The sequence below is a fragment of the Giraffa tippelskirchi genome, chromosome 6 (genome assembly GCF_054371585.1).
Source record: "Giraffa tippelskirchi isolate mGirTip1 chromosome 6, T2T-mGirTip1v1.2.pri, whole genome shotgun sequence".
NCBI lineage: Eukaryota > Metazoa > Chordata > Mammalia > Artiodactyla > Giraffidae > Giraffa > Giraffa tippelskirchi.
This window is the reverse complement of record NC_137280.1, coordinates 136227588-136249245: the sequence shown is the minus strand read 5'-3', so window position 1 is coordinate 136249245 and position 21658 is coordinate 136227588. Positions and strand designations below refer to the sequence as shown.

The following is a 21658-nucleotide window of genomic DNA, read 5'->3' as shown; positions in this document are numbered from 1 at the left end:
CAACTCAGGGATCAAACCTGCATCTCCTGTGTCTTCAGCATTGGCAGGCAGGTTCTTTACCATTAGTGCCACCTGGGAAGCCCCTATAAATTTCATATATATAAGTTAAACCAATCAGTCTCTTACAGACATAAGTATTTGATTATCCATGGGTTGCTCTCCATTGCCAAAAATGATCAAGTTGTAAAAAATAAGTAAATAAACCTATGTATTGGGAAACATGAATAAATAAAGTAAAAACATATAGGTAAGACCCTTCTCTTTTCTGGAGCTCTATCATCAGCCAGTTGTGACAGTTAGGTTAGTCTCCTGGGGCTGTTAAACTCTGACATCCTAGAATTCAACCACTCAGTGGTATCCATTCACTCAATAAAACTTACTGAGAACCTATCAAATAGGTCCTGGTATTAGTGCCAATGTTGGGGGCAGGCGTGGGGAAGGGATGACAGTCCCACATCAACAAGCAATTCTTGGCACCCCAACTGGGTTTCCTACAATTCCACTCAACTGTGACACTCTCTACCCAGACACAGGCTTCCCTGGTGGCACAGAGTAAAAGAATCCACCTGCAATGCAAGAGATGCAGATTTGATCCCTAGGTTGGGAAGATCCCCTGAAGAAGGAAATGACAACCCATTCTAGTATTCTTGCCTGGGAAATTCCACAGACAGAGGAGCCTAGAGGGCTACAGTCCATGGGGTTGCAAAAGAGTTGGACACAACTTGGAGACTAAACAACAAAATAACTACCCAGAGAGGATCAGATTCCACCAGTTAAGGGTCAGTCCTACTACCGTCACGCTTAAAATGTCAGCTGCAAGCCTAAATTGTTACCTATACTTCTGAACAATTGGCTATAAATCATAGATTCCCAAGACCCCCTCCTCTGATTTAACTGACTTCCTAAAGCAGCTCACAGAACTCAGAGAAATAGTTTACTTACTAGATCATGGGATTGTTATAAAAAGATATAACTCAGGAACAACCAGACAGAAGAGAGGTGTAGGGAAGGGCAAGTGAGGTGTAGGCAAAGGGCAGGCAGCTTCAAAGCCTTCTCCAGGCATGTCATTAGCCATCTTCCCAGCATCTCCAAAAAAACACACAACCTAAAAAGTGAGGGTTATATTTTATTCAGTGGGAATTTTTAGGACTTTCAGTCTAGAACACAGCATCTCAGATAACCCTGGGAGAACTGCTCCGATGAGGGAAGGGGAGGAACCAGGTTATATAGAAGTTTTACAACAAATGGCAAGTAGCCTGAACATCAAGAAATTATTGCAAATTAAAGGAAACCAGATATCCCAAGTTAAGGAATTTAGCGCTTTTCTATGTATGGGAATTTGAAAGAGTCTGGTCTCACTGAAATCATTCCTTTCATATGTACCTCAGCTATCTGGGGCCAGTATCCTGCAAAGAAGGGGCAGCAAGAATACACAGAAGAACTATACAAAAAAGATCTTAATAACTCAGATAACCATGGTGGTGTGATCACTCACCTAGAGCCACACATCCTGGAATGCAAAGTCAAGTGAGCCTTAGGAAACATCACTACGAACAAAGCTAGTGGAGGTGATGGAATTCCAGTTGAGCTATTTCAAATCTTAAAAGATGATGCTGTGCAAGTGCTGGACTCAATACTCCAGCAAATTTGGAAATATAAGCAATGGCCACAGGACTGGAAAAGGTCAGTTTTCATTCCAATCCCAAAGAATGTTCAAACTACCACACAATTGCACTCATATCATATGCTAGCAGAGTAATGCTCAAAATTCTCCAAGTCAGGCTTCAACATTACATGAACCAAGAACTTCCAGATGTTCAAGCTGTATTTAGAAAGGAGGAGAAACCAGAGATCAAGTTCCCAACATTTGTTGGATCATAGAAAAAGCAATATAATTCCAAAAGAACATCTACTTTTGCTTCATTGACTACTCTAAAGGATCACAACAAACTGTGGAAAGTTCTGAAAGAGATGGGAATAACAGAACAACTTACCTACCTCCTGGGAAATATGTATATAGGTCAAGAAGAACAGTTAGAACTGCACATGAAACAACAGACTGGTTCCAAATTGGGAAAGGAATACATCAAGGCTGTATATTGTTACCTTGTTTATTTAACTTATATGCAGAGTACATCATGTGAAATGCCAGATTGGATGAGGCACAAGCTGGAATCAAGATTGCCAGGAGAAATATCAATAACCTCAGATATGCAGATGACACCACCCTTATGGCAGAAAGGGAAGAGGAACTAAAGAGCCTCTTGATGAAAGTGAAAAAGCTGGCTTAAAACTCAACATTCAAAAAACTAAGATCATGGCATCCAGTCCCATCACTTCATGGGGAAGCAGATGGGGAAAGAATGGAAACAGTAACAACTTTATTTTCTTGGGCTTCAAAATCACTGCGGATGATAACTGCAGCCATGAAATTTAAAGTCACTTGCTCCTTGAAAGAAAAGCTATGACCAACCTAGAGAGCATATTAAAAAGCAGAGACATTACTTTGCTTCCAAAGGCCCATATAGTCAAAGCTATGGTCTTTCCGGTAGTCATGTATGAATGTGAGAGTTGAAGCATAACAAAAGCTGAGTGCCAAAGAATTGGTGCTTTAGAACTGTGGTGTTGGAGAAGACTCTTGAGAGTCCCTTCGACTTTAAGGAGATCAGACCAGTCCATCCTAAAGGAGATCAGTCCTGAATATTCATTAGGAGGACTGATGCTGAAGCTAAAGCTCCAATACTTTGGCCACCTGATGAGAAGAACTGACTGATTGGAAAAGACCCTGATACTAGGAAAGATTGAAGGCAGGAGGAGAAGGGGATGACAAAGGATGGGATGGTTGGATGGCATCACAAACTCAATGAACATGAGTTTGGGTAGGCTCTGGGAGTTGGTGATGGACAGGGAAGCCTGGCATGCTGCAGTCCATGGGGTCGCAAAGAGTCGGACATGACTGAGGGACTGAACTGAACTGAGCTGACCTGATCCTGTGTTCTCACATGCTGAACCTCCTCAGGGCTCTGTGTAGGGAGCAGCTGCAGCCTCGTGGCTGCCAGACCACCAGTATGCTGCTCCTTCCCGAGTGCCCTGGAGGGCTGGAATCACCGATGACTGTAACACCCTTGCCTATCAATATGGCAGGAATACTCCATTTCTCATCACCAACCCAAAAGCTCTCCAAACCCTGTCTTTTATGATTCATGACCGACGCATGAATGATCGGCTGTTCAAGTCTCTAGCTCCACCCAACCCTCTCATCACAAAGTTGGTTCTTCTGGCAACCAGCGCCTCATCCTTAGGTTAAGGAAGGGTTTTCAACAAGTCACCTCATTAACATAACAAAATATGCCTTCATTTTGTTGCGGTGGAAAGGAAAAAGGAAGAATGAGTTTTTCTCTTTCCCTTTCCTGAGAACAAAGAAGACAGAACAGTGAGCAGGCCTGAACATTCCAGTTTTTTTTTAAACTGTTAACTACTCCTAACTCTGTATGTCTGTAACTAAATTTGCTTTTCTGCCCCCTAACCCTGCAGGAGCTACAATTCGTATTTTTTCCATATCTGGTGTTTACCCTTATAAACACACGTCCCCTCTAGTTACATAGCAGAAAAAAGGCCGCAGAGCGATTCAACTGCCAGACTCAATTTCTAGGTCAATGATGACAGTCTATGACCGTCTTTGAAACAATACGAGAGGAAGAAATGAAGATCGTATCACCGTTGTTCCTCATCACCAACTCCTGACTGCAAGCCCCTGCCTGCAAGCCCCTGCCTTATATAAGCCCCTAGACTCCTCATGGATTCAGGGGACACAGTTCTTGAGGCATGAGTCTACTGTGTTCCCCTCTCTGCCAGCTGAGAATTAAAGCCACCTTTCTATTCCCTCCAAACTCTGTCTCCATATTTTTCATTCAGCTTTGGTGGGCAGAGAAGGCCAAGATTTTGGCTAGCAACAGGCACTGTTAACCTGGTTATATAACTAAAGCTACAAGTCCAGCGAGAGCACCAACCATTGGTACTGTTTGCCCAAGTTGCCCCAACTTGAAGAAAAAGACCTAAATCAACAAAGCTGAGGTATTAAGAGAGGCACACATTTCTGTAAAACAACACTTATTCTGGGGCTCTTGAGGATGACTTCAATGACACTTCAGAAGTGCTTGAATGAACTGACAGAGTTTCAGGAAAGCAGCATTTAACTGAGGGGCTAATAATGTTATTTAGTTGCTCAGTCATGTCGGACTCTTTTGTGACCCCATGGACTGTAGTCTGCTAGGCAAATCTGTCCATGGGATTCTCCAGACAAGAATACTGGAATGGGTTGCCATTTCTTTCTCTAAGGGATCAAAGCCACATCTTCTACTTGCCACTGGAAGGTCTGTTGCTGAAGCTGAAGCTATGATATTTTGGCCACCTGATGCAAAGAGCCAACTCATTGGAAAAGACCCTGATGATGGCAAAGATTGAAGGCAAAAGGAGAAGAGGGTAGCAGAGGATGAGATGGTTAGATAGCATCACCGACTCACTCAATAGATATGAATTTATGCATACTCTGGGAGATAGTGAAGGACAGGGAAGCCTGGAGTGCTGTAGTCCATAGGGTTGCAAAGAGTCAGACACGACTTTGAAACTGAACAACAACATTAATAAGCTGTACAATTTTACATCAAAATATGGATAAAAATCATTATATACAATATACTATCATATTTAATCACTCATTATTATGTGAGAATAAGTTGAATAAAAAGCCATTCATCTACCATGAATCAATGAAATCCTTCACAATATCTACATTGTGATTCTCTGAGCTTCTATACTAACTGTAAAATTACCTGAAAGTGGAGATATATGTCATGTATAAAAGTGATCAAAATATATTTATAGCCTCAGAATAAATAGATTTCTACCCCAGGCCTCGATCCTAATAAAATCATCACCCTTGCCAAAACAACTCCTCCTCTGTGACCTTCAGTGCTTTGTTTTGTTAAGAGAAAGGAATTCTCTCTGGGGTTATGTAACACAGGTCCAGGTCCAGGGCTTCCCTGGTGGCTCAGATGTAAAGAATCTGCCTGCACTGTGGGAGACCTGAGTTTGATCCCTGGGTTGGGAAGATCCCCTGGAGGAGGGCGTGGCAACCCATTCCAGTATTCTTATCTGGAGAATCCCCATGGACAGGGGAGCCTGGCTGGCTACAGTCCATGGGGTTGAAAGAGTGACTAAGCACAACACAGGTCCAGGAAAAAAAAGAATATTGAAGTCAAGTCTGAGAAATGCTGCAAAGTATGTATTCTCCCTTGATATTCATAATTGACATTAGTATACTAATGATTCTAAGCTGCTTGCTGTTTAGTCGCTAAACTGTACCTGACTCTTTGCAACCCCATGGACTGTAGCCCAACAGCCTCCTCTGTCAATGGAATTTTCCAGGCAAGAATACTAGAGTGGGTTGCCATTTCCTTCTCCATTGGTTCTGAGAAGTGCTTTAATATGCGAGACAGAAAAAGAGACACAGATGTATAGAACAGTCTTTTGGACTCTGGAAGAAGGCGAGGGTGGGATGATCTGAGAGAATAGCATTGAAACATGTATATTATCATATGTGAAACAGATTGCCAGTCCAGGTTCAATGCATGAGACAGGTGCTCAGGGCTAGTGCACTAGGATGACCCAGAGGGATGGGATGGGGAGAGAGGTGGGAGGGGGGTTCAGGATGGGGAACACGTGTACACCCATGGCGGATTCATATCAATTTATGGCAAAACCACTACAATATTGTAAAGTAATTAGCCTCCAACTAAAATAAATAAATTAAAAAAAAAAAGTGGCCTGCACCACCAAAAAAATAGTAATAAAAATATGTAATTGCTGCTGCTGCTGCTGCTAAGTCGCTTCAGTCGTGTCCGACTCTGTGTGACCCCATAGACGGCAGCCCACCAGGCTCCCCCGTCCCTGGGATTCTCCAGGAAAGAATACTGGAGTGGGTTGCCATTTCCTTCTCCAATGCATGAGAGTGAAAAGTGAAAGTGAAGTCGCTCAGTCGTGTCCGACTCTTAGCGACCCCATGGACTGCAGCATACCAGGCTCCTCTGTCCATGGGATTTTCCACGCAAGAGTACTGAAGTTGGGTACCATTGCCTTCTCCTTTTTTGTAGATGTCAACAAACTAATTCTAAAGTTTACATGGAAAGTCAATAGACCTAGAACAGCCAATGCAATACTAAAGAAGAACATTTTCAAGACACACTACCCAATTTCAAGGCTTATTACCAACTACAGTAACCAACGGTGTGCTTTTTGTGAAAGAACAGAAACACAGGTCAGTGGAATGCAATAGTGCCCAGAAATAAACCAGGACAAATACTGTCAAATGGTTTTGGACAAAGGCAATTAAATGGATAAAGGGTGGTATTTTCAACAAACGATGATGAATAATTGGAAACCTATATGCAAACAATGAACCTACACACAGACCTTACACTTTAAACTCAAAATGGGTTATAAAAAGATAAAAGCAAAACTAAAATTTTAGAAGAAAAATATAAAGTACTTTGAAGTTGGTAAACTATCTGCCTGCAATGCAGGAGACCCCAGTTTGATTGCTGGGAGGGAAGATCCCCTGGAGAAAGGATAGGCTACCCACTCCAGTATTCTTGGGCTTCCCTGGTGACTCAGGCCGTAAAATATCCACCTGCAGTGCGGGAGACCTGGGTTTGATCCCTGCGTTGGAAAGATATCCTGGAGAAGGGAATGGCTACCCACTCCAGTATTCTGACCTGGAGAATTCCATGGACAGAGGAGCCTGGCAGGCTACAGTCCATGGGGTCTCAAAGAGTCAGACACGACTGAATGACATTCACTTTAAAAATATAACATGATGATTATGATTATAAAAGAGAAAAATTAGTAGGTTGGGCTTTATTAAAATTATATACTTCAATCTTGTGAAAGCCACTGTTAAGACAAACCACAAACTAAGAGAATATAATTGTAAAACATATCTAGTAAAGGACTTGATTCGAAATATACACATACAAAATTTTAATCAAGGATAAAAAACAACCTTCTTTAAAATGTGCAAAAGATATAAGACATTTCACCAGAGAAGATACAGGATGGCAAGAAAAACTATTTAACATCAATTGTTATTTTAAAAAATGCAAATGAAAATGAGATACTACTGTGTACCCATTCAAATGGCTAACATAAAAATTAAAAAGACAAATAATACCAATTGCTATCAAGGATGTGGAGCAACAGAAACTCTCATTCATTGCTAGTGAGAATGCAAAATGGTACAGCTACTTCGGAAGACAGTATAGTAGTTTCGTATAATATGAAACACAGTCTTACCACACAATCAAGCCACCACACTGCTAGGTACACACAACTGATTAGGAAACTCATGTCCATACAAAAACTTGACCACACATGTTTACAGAATCTATGTTAATAACCTTCAAAAACTGGAAGCAAACAAAATATCCTTCACTAGGTGAATGGGTAAATCAACTGTGGTATGTTCAAACAACAGGATACTACTCAGAGACTAGGAAAGAATAAGCTATCAAACCATGTAAAGACATGGATGAATCTTAAATGCATTTTGGTAAGTGGAAGAAGCCAATCTGAGAAAATTACATACTGTATGACTTCGTGTATATCATGTGTGTAAAAGAATGAACTTAACAGGCCTGAGACTGCTATCTTTAGAAAGATCTGTTTGTAAGCTGCTCCTTGCCTGGTATTTCAAGAAGCAGATTTCATGAAGATTCCCACCATCGCAAGTATTTACAAGAGAAGATCCCTGTGATGAAAATGCTTGTACAAACAATATGGTGGATGCTAAACATCTTTTATTCTAGGAGCCTGGAAGTTTGGTATATGCTAGACAGAGTGTGCCTGTAGGACCAGCCTCCAATGAAAATCCTTGACAATGAGTCTCTAATGAGTTTCCCCAGTAGACAACACTTATCTTGCTGTAACTCAGTGCTGGAAGAATTAAGCACATCCAGTGTGATTCCACTGGGAGAGAACTCTTGGAGACGTGTGCCTAGTTTCATCTTGACTTTGCCCTGTGTGCCTTTTCCCTGTGCTGCTTATTGCTTTGCATTCTTTCACTGTAGCAAATCTTAGCTGTGAGTATTACATGCTGAGTCCTGTAAGTTCTCCTAGCAAATCATCAAACCTGGGGATGTCTTGGAGATCCCATATATATTACTTTCTGGAAGGACAAATTCATAGAATCAGTAAACTGATAACTTGTTTCCAGGAGTGAACAGGGGCGTTAAAGCACAGTGGATTTTTCAAGGCAGTGAAACTATTCTATGTGGTACTGTAATGGTGGATATATGATAGTATATATTTGTCAAAAACCTATAAAACTTTATAGCACAAAGAATGAACCTAACACACAAACTTTAAAAAAAATAATGATTTAGAAAATCAGAGAATCTCAGGATGAAATACAGGCTGTGATAGAGGAATTTAACTGTAGTACAAATGAATAAAGCATCCTTACTTGTAGGAATGGAATAAACCTAACTTTGAAAATTATGGAACCTGTAAGATTAAAGGCAAAGGGAGCTACACATAAGCACTGTACTCTAGTTGATAAAACCTTCCCCCCTCCCCCTCCGTGAGGGTACAGAGCAACTCTAAAACAATTAAGCATGCATCCTGGATTGGGACAATTAAGACTGATTAACAGATGGTGGGAGGCAGGTTTTTCATTGCTGAAACCAGAAATTACACATAAGCAAGGAGAGTAGGTTATAATGATCCATGTGGAAATGGATTAGAGTTGTTAGAAACACCAAGACAAACTCTTATTTAGCTTAATACACATACAGATAGCTAAAAAGAGAACTATACACACACACACACACGCGTTAATATATTGTGCTCTGTCAGCTGAGACTGCCTAGAAGCTGTGGCACCCAAGCTACAAAAAGCACATCAAGCACCAAGGTCTTGGTTCCAATGTCACATACACACACACACACACACACACACAGAATCAACTAAGCCCTCCTTGTAAAAATGGCTGAGTCTACTGATTCCAGAACTGGGACAGAAAATGTGTAAGATGTGCCTGAAACATCCCATAGTGCCAGAAAGTAAGGAAGTGCTAATTTATTCATAAATAAATATCCCCAATGATGAAGGTATATCAGAAGAACACAGGAAACAACTTAAAGAGCCCCCAATGACCAAAGATGAAATAATTTGAGCAAAAAAATAAAACCACATTGAATTACAGTAACAATTATTATTCTAATACCTGGATTGATGGTATAACCCTTCTAAATGGCCACATGCAAGCTACTACTTCCCAGGAGTAAAGGAATAAAGGTCTGGTTTTGGTTGGTTCACAGTATCCTTGAAGATTCCTCTACAGCTCCTGCTCTGCTCTTCCAGGTTCAGGTTTGCCCCTCTAGGACACACAGTTGAAGCATGACTGGATTCTACTGCTAAAACAGAATCTGGTTTGAAAGAGCAATTTCTGCTCAGGTCCTTACCTGACAGATGAGCTGCAACTGATTGACCTTCCATTTGGATCCAGCTTTATGTTGTATTCGACTTGGTGGGATGTGAGTTCAAGCCATGGTTCTCCTTACAAAGCAATGGGCTTGGAAGCCTCGTTTAACCCAAGTGTCAGCATCTTCTCCTCTGAAAAAGAGATGATTCAGTTACCAAGTTCTTCTCATGAAAATGTCATCACAGTCAAATGAGAAAGTGAACACTGGCAATAAACACCATGCACCACAGACCATTACCTACCTCTGAAAGTGAACATTACCTACCGTTGAACACATCACTTACAAGCATTTGCTAACAATGTCATCCTTATAAGGATCACAACCAACTCTCATTAGGGAAACTCATCCATCATTCATGGCTTATCTCAAACACTATTACGTTTTCAAACCTCCCCCAATTTCCAAGTCAATATTTCCACAGTTATCAGTCCAGTAGATCTCCTATATATAAACCTTCAAGTTGTGAACTTTCAAAGATGGGACCATACAACTGGTTCCAGCAAGGAACTAGAACCTGTGTCATCAGCGTCGGGCAGGAGTGAAACTGCAGCTTACCCTCAGTCTCCTATTGCTGATGGTCCTTCAGCTCTGCCATCTCCCACTCCCTCTCTCCTCCAGTCAGTAACTTTTCTTGCCTGCTCACCCTATGCCAGTCCCTATAGGCCCGCTGTTGTACTGTACTACTACTGTATTTTTCAAGGTACTGTACTACAAGATTAAAAATGTTTTCTTTTTTGCTTGTTTTTATGTATTATTTGAGTGAAAAGTATTATATACCTATTACAGTACAGTACTATATAGCTGAATGTGTTAGTAGGGTACCTAAGCTAACTTTGTAAGACTTACAAACAAATTGGACTTACCAATGCACTTTCAGAACAGAATTTGTTTATACGTAGGGGACTCACTGTACTATTTTATACTGCTAATCATCCCTTCCCTTGTATTTCACTTTCTGTCCTGAGTGGTCATCTCATTCAAGATGTATCTGAATGGCATTCTTAGTTTCTCTCCCTTCACTTACTTCTCACATTCAGCATTAATCAATCCTGTTTTTCTGACCTTCTTGGTATTTCATGCCCCTCTTCCCATCACCCCTACTATTGCCTACATCTCTGTCGCCTGTCACTTGGATAACTTAAATAGCAATCTTTTTTTCTTAGGAGTAAAACTTTAATTGAGAATGAAATAATGTGTACATAGGAATAAGAATCTTAAAACTACCAGAAATAATGAGTTTACAAGGTTGTAGGATACAAAGTCAACATACAAAGTTATGTTGTATTTTTATATCCTAGCAACAAACAGTTCAGAATTTTTTAAAAAAAATGTTTAAAATAGCATGCAATAGCCATCTTAACACATCCATCAAGCTCTGGTCTTAGCTCCATTCAACTCTTTATTGTGCTACCAGAAAAATATTTTTCTTTTAAATCAAATACAATCATGTCACTGTTTATATCTTTCAGTAGCTCTCCACTGCCCTTGGGGTGAAACTCAAATGTGCTATACTCCTTGTATAACACAGCTATGCTATCTTTTGACAGTCTAGCCTCATTTCTCTCCACTCTAATCTATTCATACTGAATTCTCTGAAATTTTCTAAATGCATTAAATTTTTTCATGGTTCATCCTTTCTACTGCCTAAATTCTCCCACCCACATACTGCCACAGCTGACCCACACCCTTCATCTGAATATACTCATCCTATTCTTTAAGATTTTATCCAGGCATCATCTTCTCCATAAAAATTGCTTTGACCTCCTTCAACGTCCAACTATGTTTTATAGTGCTCTGGACATAATGCAAAAAAGGAAATCAGAATATATAATTTCAAAATTTGCCCCTTTAACATAATATGGTCATAAGCTGGAGGCAATCAAGAAGCAGTAAACACAGAAAAAATTCTTTCTTTTCTGTCTATGGACAGAATATAAATACTTCTCTTTCTAGAGACAGACTTTTATCAGCCCAGAGGAATCTACAAACTAACCTTGTTAAACTAACCCTCATCATGACCTAGTCCTACTTGGACTATCCCTAGGTCAAACCCCTTTGTCTTATCAGTTCTTCACAAATTTATTCTTTCTTTGTCTGAAAGTTATAGCTTCCTGCTCTGATCACTTTTTAGAATCTTCAGTTTCTTGTGAAGACTCTCATACACATGTTAAAATTCAGTAACATTTGGATGCTTTTCTCCTGTCAATCGTCTTTAATAACTTAATTTTCAGACATGGCCAGGTTCCCTAAGAGGGTAATGGAAAGCTTTTTCCCCAATCGCAATGCAGAAACTAACTGAATTTCCTATATACTTACTATCTGTCTCCGCATTGGTTCCCTGGTAGCTCAGCTGGTAAAGAATCCACCTGCAATGTAGGAGACCTAGGTTCAATCCCTGGGTTGGGAAGATCCCCTGGAGAAGGGAATGGCTACCCACTCCAGTATTCTGGCCTGGAGAATTCCATGGACTGTATAATCCATGGGGTCGCAAAGAGTCGGACATGACTAAGCAACTTTCACTTTCCCCATTGGACTGTGAGTTCCTTATCAGATAAAGAAATACATGAATGAGATCTGTACCATATTCCACTCTGTACCATAAACCAGGGTGGGTTTTGTTAGGGAAGACTGCTCTGAAACTAGTACTTTCCTTCTAAAGTGCCTGGGCCCATGGCCTAGTTTCTGGGAAATTAGCCTAGTTTATTACAGATTATGGGGCTTCCCAGGTGGCTCAAGTGGTAAAGAATCCTCCTGCCAATCTGGGAGATGCAAGAGACTTGGATTCAATCCCTGGGTCAGGAAGATCCCCTGGAGGAGGAAATGGCAACCCACTCCAGTACTCTTGCCTGGGAAATCCCATGGACAGAGGAGCCTGGTGGGCTACAGTCCACGGGGCCACAAACAGTCAGACATGACTGAGCAACTGAGCACACACATTATAGACTATGAACTAGTCTTCCCCTGGTTGTTGGCAACCTGGAACAGATTAATTTAAGATAGCAACATGTTACTCAAGGACTTTATGGCCTAAATCCAGTTGGAGGGATGATAAAATAATTTAATTCAGTGAAACAATTAGCTACAGTCACTAATTAGGTGTTTTCAAATCAAACTGTTATTTCTGCCAAATATAAAACTGTCCAATTTCACAGAATCAAATTCTTGGCCAGTTGGTCCAATGCTTCCACATTGTTCTCAAGAAGCCAAATGACATCCTCTCATGCATGGGCTGAGTAGATGGAAAACTACCCAGTGTGTGATGATGGTCAAGGAAAGGCCTATGAGGGAGGCCCCTCCAAAACTCCACCCAGGAAAATCTCTTCCCTTTAGAGAATTTTTGATACCAACTTTGCTAACTCATTCCTTTCGCTACAGCAAATCAAATTCCTGCAAATGATCCAGAACATGGGCGCCGTGTAGTGGTTTGGTATGATGTCAAGTCTACTTGTTTCTGACAAAGATGAAGTTATTTTTCAGAGTGAAGTTATTTCTAAGAATGAAGCTGTTTTGATATAAAGGTGAAACTGTGTGTCAGGATGTCATCATCCAAATCCGTGGCTGTCAGTAACCACTCAGGAGCTCAGCTGGACACTTATTGACAAGAACATGAAGAAGCAACTATGGTGGGGACGTTTAGACTATAAATCCTCAGAGTTGATAAGGACCATAGAATAGTGTTCCATCTGGCAAGGTGACCCTTTGCCGATCTCTAATGACCCTGAGGCATTAGCTCCTTCCATGGTAAAGGTGATTCTTTTACTAGCAGTCATGAAAGCTGTGCCAAGGCCCCTAGGAGATCATCTAGCCTGTCAACAGTGATGCCACTGTTCCCTAGCAACAAGCTCTAACAACAGGTGACTTTTGCTTTTCTGCTGACAGCTGGATACCATTTCTCAGTTGACTAAACCACTTCCCCTGAGAACCAACTGGTTGGTTTTGCACGTCTCAACTGAATTTTGAATTTATTGCTTTCATCTCCCCTTGCCTGAAACTGGAGTGTAATTAATCTATCATTGGCTCAAAATGTTATTTCTTGATGGCTTAAGAGCCATTGTCCTGCCTGTTACTCTCTTGTGAAATTATTGTAATCCCCACAGTGAACCAGTATTAAATAAAATTGGCAAGGACAACCTTAGTCTGTGAGCATCAACTGCCTCAAACAAAGCAAGGGGTCAGCAAACTTTTTCTTAAAGGGCTTGGTAATAATCATCAAAAAAGAGAGAGTTCCAGAAAAATATCTATTTCCGTTTTATTGACTATGCCAAAACCTTTGACTGTGTGGATCACAATAAACTGTGGAAAGTTCTAAAAGAGATGAGAATACCAGACCCCCTGACCTGCCTCTTGAGAAACCTGTATGCAGGTCAGGAAGCAACAGTTAGAACTGAACATGAAACAACAGACTGGTTCCAAATAGGAAAAGGAGTACATCAACGCTGTATATTGTCACCCTGCTTATTTAACTTATATGCAGAGTACATCATGAGAAACACTGGGCTGGATGAAGCACAAGCTGGAATCAAGACTGCCGGGAGAAATATCAATAACCTCAGATATGCAGATGACACCACCCTTATGGCAGAAGAAGAAGAACTAAAGAGCCTCTTGATGAAACTGAAGGAGGAGAGTGAAAATGTTGGCTTAAAGCTCAACATTCAGAAAACTAAGATGGTGGCATCTGGTCCCATCACTTCATGGCAAATAGATGGGGAAACAGTGGCTGACTTTATTGTTCTGGGCTTCAAAATCACTTCAGATGGTGATTGCAGCCATGAAATTAAAAGACGTTTACTCCTTGGAAGGAAAGTAATGACCAACACAGACAGAATATTAAAAAGCAGAGACATTACTTTGTCAACAAAGGTCCATCTAGTCAAGGCTATAGTTTTTCCAGTAGTCATGTATGGATGTGAGAGTTGGACTATAAAGAAAGCTGAACACCGAAGAATTGGTGCTTTTGAACTGTGGTATTGGAGAAGACTCTTGAGTCCCTTGGACTGCAAGGAGATCCAACCAGTCCATCCTAAAGGAGATCAGTCCTGGGTGTTCATTGGAAGGACTGATGTTGAAGCTGAAACTAAAATACTTTGGCCACCTGATGCGAAGACCTGACTCATTTGAAAAGGCCTTGATGCTGGGAAAGATTGAGGGCAGGAGGAGAAGGGGATGACAGAGGCTGAGATGGTTGGATGGCATCACCGACTCAATGGACATAGGTTTGGGTAAACTCTGGCAGTTGGTGATGGACAGGGAGGCCTGGAGTGCTGCGGTTCATTGGGTCGCAAAGAATCAAGACACGACTGAGCGACTGAACTGAACTGTACTAAATAAATAACTTGTTTTGTGGGCCAGAAACAAAATTGAGGCTATTACACAAGTACTAATATAGCCATTTAAAATGTAATCAGTTAAAAATGTATAAAATCCATCCACAGTTTCCAAGTTGCATGGCTGGATTGGCCTGTGGGCTGTAGTTGGCCAGCCCATGTGCTGGAGTGTTGTCTGTTCTCCCCATGATAGCTCTTGGGGTATCTGAAGATAGCACTCATGTTAGCACACCCCCCAACACTGCCCAAACCCAATCCCCAGACATAGCGATGGCTTCTTTCTCCCCTCCCTTTCAAGGTCTCCAGACCTCTCGCTGTTAATATGAGTTATAATGAGTTACCTATCCTGGCACTCTGGCCCTTGTTTGTGTCACATAAATTTTTGCCAGGAGCACTTATTCAGAATCCATATTTCTATCTAGCATGTCCTTCTGTTCTCCCCTCTTAGCTCTGCTTCATATAGTAAGGTCCTACTCATCATTTAAATCTCAATGTAAAACTCCTCAAAGAAGCCTCCTCTTATCACCATATTCCCAAATCATATACTCCTTCCACACCTTCCCTATGTTGCGTGTTCAGTCGTGTCCAACTCTTTGCAACGCTACGGACTATAGCCCACCAGGTGCCTCTGTCCGTGGCATTCTCCAGGCAAGCATACTGGAGTGGGTTGCCCTTTCCTCCTCCAGGCGATCACCCGACCCAGGGATCAACCCACATCTCCTCTGTCTCCTGAGTTGGCAGGCTATTCTTTACTACTGCACCACCTGGGAAGGCCTATGTTTCAGTGCCTTTGTTTTCTTCCTAGCAGGTATCCTGATTTGTAATTATTTTCTTAATTTGCCTGTTTGTTTGGAGGATTTTTTTGTTTGTTTCCTCTCCCAACAGGATAAAGTATAAATGTAAGACACCTAGGTTAAATTCTAGTTCTACCCTTGATGGAGTAGATGATAACAGATTTAACCTGTCCTATAAAACTGAACAACAACAAAATGGATACAAAATTGTTTTCATATGTTGGATGGTTACTAATACAGGGCCATCAGAAGAGAAGCACATGGGAGAAAGGCTTCCCATTTACACCAGCTTTCTTCCTGAAGGCATTGTCCAAATGGTGACGCAGAGAAATAGTTTTGCTGGGTTGAGGAAAAAGATCGGAGTTCACTGCTGCTGAGATGACTGGGATTGGAGGTGCAGAGAAAGCAGAGAGCAGCAGAGAAGGAACCTCAAAGACCTGTGTAAAAATTCCCCTCTTGTGTCTGGGGAAGTGACTATGAGCAATAATGATGAGGACAAACTATGTCCTTTGTAGACATAAAATTTAATGAAGTTTATCCACTTCTCAGTATTTATCCAAAATAACTGAAAGCGGGATCTGGAAGAGATATGTGTATGCCCATATTCAATGCAGTGTGATGCATAAGAGCCAAGAGGTGGAAGCAAGGCAAATGTTGTCAATAGATGAATGAATAACAAAAACATGGTCTATACACACAATGAAATGTTATTCAGCCTTAAAAGGGAAAGAAATTCTGATATACACGGCTACATGGATGAACCTTGAGAACATTAAGCTAAGTGAAATAAGCTAGTACAGAAAGATAAATACTGTATGATTCCACTTAGATCTAATATAGTCAAACTTATAGAGATCCAAAGTAGGATTGCTGCTGCCAGGGGCTGAGGGAGTTGGTCTATCAGACAGTTTAGGTTTTGCAAGACAAAAAATATTCTAGAGATTCAGTAAACATAGCTAACACCACTGAATTATACACTTAACTATTTAGATAGCAAATGTTTTATTTTCTGTAGTATCTACCACAATTAAAAACAAGCAGATAAAATTTTTAAAAAATCATTGCATTTACAAATTGCATACACACATCTCACCTCACTAACTCTTATAACAATCAATGCAGAGGAGGTGAAATGAGGAAAGAAAGGTTCAGAAAAGTTTTAACAGGCAATGGAAGACATATTTGCAGTCAATAGAAAGGCTAGAGGGCCTCCAAGGTTGTACTAATGGTAAAGAATCTGTCTGCCAATGAAGGAAACACAAGAGACATAAGTTTGATTCCTGGGTTGGGAAGATCCCCCGGAGGAGGGAACGGCAATACACTCCAGTATTCTTTCCTGATAATCCCACACACAGAGGAGCCGGGTGGGCTACAGGCCATGGAGTTGCAAAAAGTTGGACATTACTAAGTGACTCAAAAGGGCTAGAACTTTTTAGAAGGTGATGAGATTAAAATAACTTATTTATAAATAGATCATATATATGTAACTATAATGATTTTGACTAATATTTATTGCCCATCTCCTGTACGCAGATACCATGCTAAGTCCTTTCCATCAAAGACTTCTTTTCAACAGCACATCTGGTCTAAGAAGTACTATTAACAGCCATGTTCCACCCTCATCGCCAGAGCCTCCACCTCTGATGCTTTTTCAAGGTAACCCGACTTCATATTTTATTTGTGCTTCCTTGGAACTGAGAATGTCAGTAACCGGAATCATTAACACCATTTCTTTAGTTTATTTGTCTGGATGGGAGAAGTAAATCTGTTTCCTAGCAACTCTGTCCCCTGCTCCCTCAATTTCCCCTACTCATTATCTTCCCCATGATCAACTACAAATTAGCCAAATTATGGGCAGGTTTTAGACTTCCCAGAAACAGAAGGGGCACTTGGAAACATTTGTTCTCTTGGCATAAAGTGGCTCTGAGGACCCATGCTTGCTGAGGACAAGGCAGGAGAGTAGAAATGGCCATTCATCTTAATGTGCCTACGAATTTCGGAGCCAGGCCTCCCAGGATAGTCACTTACGTGCAATCTTTTGGCCATTTCATGTAAAAACTAATGTTAACCCCAAGAGGAGTCATCATTTTGGTTAAAAGGGGATCCCCATGACAGTAATTCCCAATATGGTAATTTTACCCTGAGCTCTAATGTGAAATCTCGAAATGACTCCCTGCCCCCAATGCTACACTTAATATTCTGAGAATCAGACAATTATTCCAACTGACCTGCCACATACTCTTGTAGAAACATGAAAAAATGACCCCTACTCAAAATGTAGAATGCCACTAGGGACTCGTGTAGCCCAGATCCTCTTCAAGCTTAGGCCTTTCCAATCACGAATAATCTATATGGGGACAATTTTCCCAAAAGTAGCCCTTTCTGGAGTTATCACCTAAGATGTTCCAACTAAGATAATTTCAGAACTGTGTCAGGAACCAGGGTTAATCCTGGGTAATACAGACTGTTAGTTTACTTTTGTTTGTTTGTTTAGTCCATATTTTTAAGCACCTACCATGTACCAGAAACTGTTCTAAATGCTGGGAATGTGGTAGAAAACAAGCCCAAATCCCTGCACTAGGTTTTAGGAATGGCTCTCTTCTTTGAGACCCATAAGAGTAAGAGTATACTTCCCTGCCTACGTGAAGTAAGGGCTTGATGTGGCCAATGAAATATTAACTATACTGATGTGTGTCAGTTTGGGGTGCAAGCTTTAAAAACCAAGATATTCTTGCCATGTTCTCCTTTCCCTCTGCCTCAGCTAGAAAACTTCATAGGAGAACCCCCAGGATTCCCAGTATAGATATACAACATCAGCAACAAACAAACCTTTGTCACTGTATGTACTGAAAAACATTGCATTAAAATATAATTTTTGTGATTGATAGAGCCCATTTGCTAGGGACACATATATTCAACATTCAATCTCTTAAGACATCTACCCGAGTTCTTCTAGCCTAACCATATGGCATGAAAGCTAACAGTCACCCAAGACAAACCCTGTTTCTCTGATATAAAAGAATGTTGACCTGTACTTCTTTAACTCTCAAGGCAGCAGAAAGACAAAAAGAAAGGAATCCTCGACTAGAAGTATGCAAATCCAGGCTCCTGCTGTTGTAGGCTAACTCAGAATCTACTGTGTGCAGGCGACCGAGGGCCTCCTAAGTCAGAGGTCTCTGAACTTGACCCAACATTAGATTCACCATGTGATCTTGTCAAAACAATTTTCTCAGCAGATCACTAGATCTGGGCAGGTGCCCTGAGATTAATCTCCCCAGGTGATTCTGATGCATCATGTAGCTTTTACTGTCACTGCTCTGAGTCATAAGCCTGCTCATAACACATGTAACGGTGGCCTACCCACGTGAGACAACCTCTATGTTGGTTCCTGATTTTCACACCTACTCGCATTCCATTCTAAGCCTAAGCTTACTGAACTGGAACCTTGATCACACACATGCCAGTATCTTTCTTCTGGTAAATGAGACCTGTCACCCAAACTACCAGCCACTGGTTTGACTCTTGCTTAATACAGATGACAAGGGACAGACACATGACACCTCTGTGATTAAAGAAAGTGTGACACCACTGGTTAAAAAAGAAGCCCTGCTGGAACTCTGCTCAATGTTATATGGTAGCCTGGATGGGAGGAGAGCTTGGGGGAGAAAGGATATATGTACATGTATGGCTGAATCGCTTTTCTGTCCACCTGAAACAATCACAACATTGTTCATCGGCTATGCTGCTGCTGCTAAGTCGCTTCAGTCGTGTCCAACTCTGTGCGACCCCATAGACGGCAGCCCACCAGGCTCCGCCATCCCTGGGAGTCTCCAGGCAAGAATACTGGAGTGGGTTGCCATTTCCTTCTCCAGTGCATGAAAGGGAAAAGTGAAAGTGAAGTTGCTCAGTCGTGTCCGACTCTTAGCGACCCCATGGGCTGTAGCCTACCAGGCTCCTCCGTCCATGGGATTTTCCAGGCAAGAGTACTGGAGTGGGGTGCCATTGCCTTCTCCTATACCCCGATACAAAATAAAAAGGTTTTTGTTTTTTAAAAAAGAAGCTCTACTGAGACTCACTGTGGGGTGTAATGTTAGGAGACCAGTAAAAGGCCACATTCTCTTCTCAGAGAATTTCCCTCCCGACCTCTATTGTTCAGTTCAGTCACTCAGTCGTGTCTGACTCTTTGTGACCCCATGGACTGCAGCACGCCAGGCTTCCCTGTCCATCACCAACTCCCGGAGCTTATTCAAAGTCATGTCCATCTAGTTGGTGATGCCATCCAACCATCTCATCCTCTGTCATCTCCTTCTCCCGCCTTCAATCTTTTCCAGCATCAGGGTCTTTACCAATTAGTCAGTTCTTCATATCAGGTGGCCAAAGTATTGGAGCTTCAGCTTCAGCATCAGTCATTCCAGTGAATATTCAGGACTGATCTCCTTTGATCTCCTTTAGGGTGGACTGGTTGGATCTCCTAGCAGTCCAAGGGACTCTCAAGAGTCTTCTCCAACACCAGAGTTCAAAAGCATCAATACTTCGGTGCTCAGCTTTCTTTATAGTCCAACTCGCACATCCATACATGACTACCAGAAAAATCATAGCTTTGACTAGACAGACATTTGTTGGCAAAGTAATGTCTCTGCTTTTTAATATGCTCTCTCGGTCGGTCATAGCTTTTCTTCCAAGGAGCAAGAGTCTTTTAATTTCATGGCCACAGTCACCATCTGCAGTGATTTTGGAGCCAAAAAAAATAGTCTCTCACTGTTTCCCCATTTATTTGCCATGAAATGATGGGACCAGATGCCATGATCTTAGTTTTCTGAATGTTGAGCTTTAAGCCAACTTTTCCACCCTCCTCTTTCACTTTCATCAAGAGACTCTTCAGTTCTTCTTCACTTTCTGCCACAAGGGTGGTGTCACCTGTGTATCTGAGGTTATTGATATTTCTCCTGGCAATCTTGAGTCCAGCTTGTGCTTCAACCAGCCCAGCATTTTGCATGATGTGCTCTGTATAAAAGTTAAATAAGCAGGTCGACAATATACAGCCCTGACAACACTCCTTTCCCAATTCAGAACCAGTCTGTTGTTCCATGTCCAGCTGTAACTGTTGCTCCTTTACCTGCATACAGATTTGTCAGGAGGCAGGTGAGGCGGTCTAGTATTCCCATCTCTTTAAGAATTTTCCACAGTTTTTTGTGATCCACACAGTCAAAGGCTTTGGTGTAGTCAACAAAGCAGAAGTAGATGTTTTTCTGGAACTCTCTTGCTTTTACAATGATCCAACAGATGTTGGCAATTGAGCCAGACATCCTGGAACATGAAGTCAAGTGGGCCTTAGGAAGCATCACTACAAACAAAGCTAGTAGAGGTGATGGAATTCCAGTTGAGCTATTTCAAACCCTAAAAGATGATGCTGTTAATGTGCTACACTCAATATGCCAGCAAATTTGGAAAACTCAGCACTGGCCACAGGACTGGAAAGGGTCAGTTTTCATTCCAAACCTAAAGAAAGGCAATGCCAAAGAATTTTCAAACTACCTCACAGTTGCACACATCTCACACACTAACAAAGTAATGCTGAAACTTCTCCAAGCCAGTCTTCAACAGTGCATCAACTGTGAACTTCCAGATGTTCAAGCTGGATTTAGAAAAGGCAGAGGAACCAGAAATCAAATTGCCAACATCTGTTGGATCATAGAAAAAACCTCTGTTGAGGAATAATAAAAGTAGGTGTGTTTTATCATGTGATCCACTACAAGTCATAGACAATTGTACAACCTAACACACACAAAAAAGGCAACACAAGGAAAGCCAAGCCACTAAATGGCTAGCAAATAATGAGTGTTCTTCCTTGAGAATTTGAGTAACGAAAAGAAAAAAATAACTCTATAATCAGACACAAGTATATGTTTAAACTACAAGGTCATGTGGAGACATGGAGTAATAATGGGGTGGTCATTTTCAGCCACATTCTTACTGACAAGTTGTCTTAGAAAGCTGT

General features: G+C 41.3%; 1 protein-coding gene across 5 annotated transcripts in view; it reads right to left on the bottom strand.

The window, feature by feature from the left end:
* The window catches only part of LOC145508724 (uncharacterized), an 885448-nt gene that overhangs the window by 324728 nt on the left and 539062 nt on the right, over window positions 1–21658 (bottom strand). For 3 of the 5 annotated variants that reach the window (XR_014055563.1, XR_014055562.1, XM_081495989.1), the window contains one exon: window positions 9519–9669. The gene's annotated coding sequence lies outside the window, so the exon portion shown is untranslated. Of the gene's footprint in view, window positions 1–9256; window positions 9670–21658 lie in introns of those variants that run through there. The other 2 variants (XR_014055558.1, XR_014055561.1) reach the window with 1 other exon arrangement.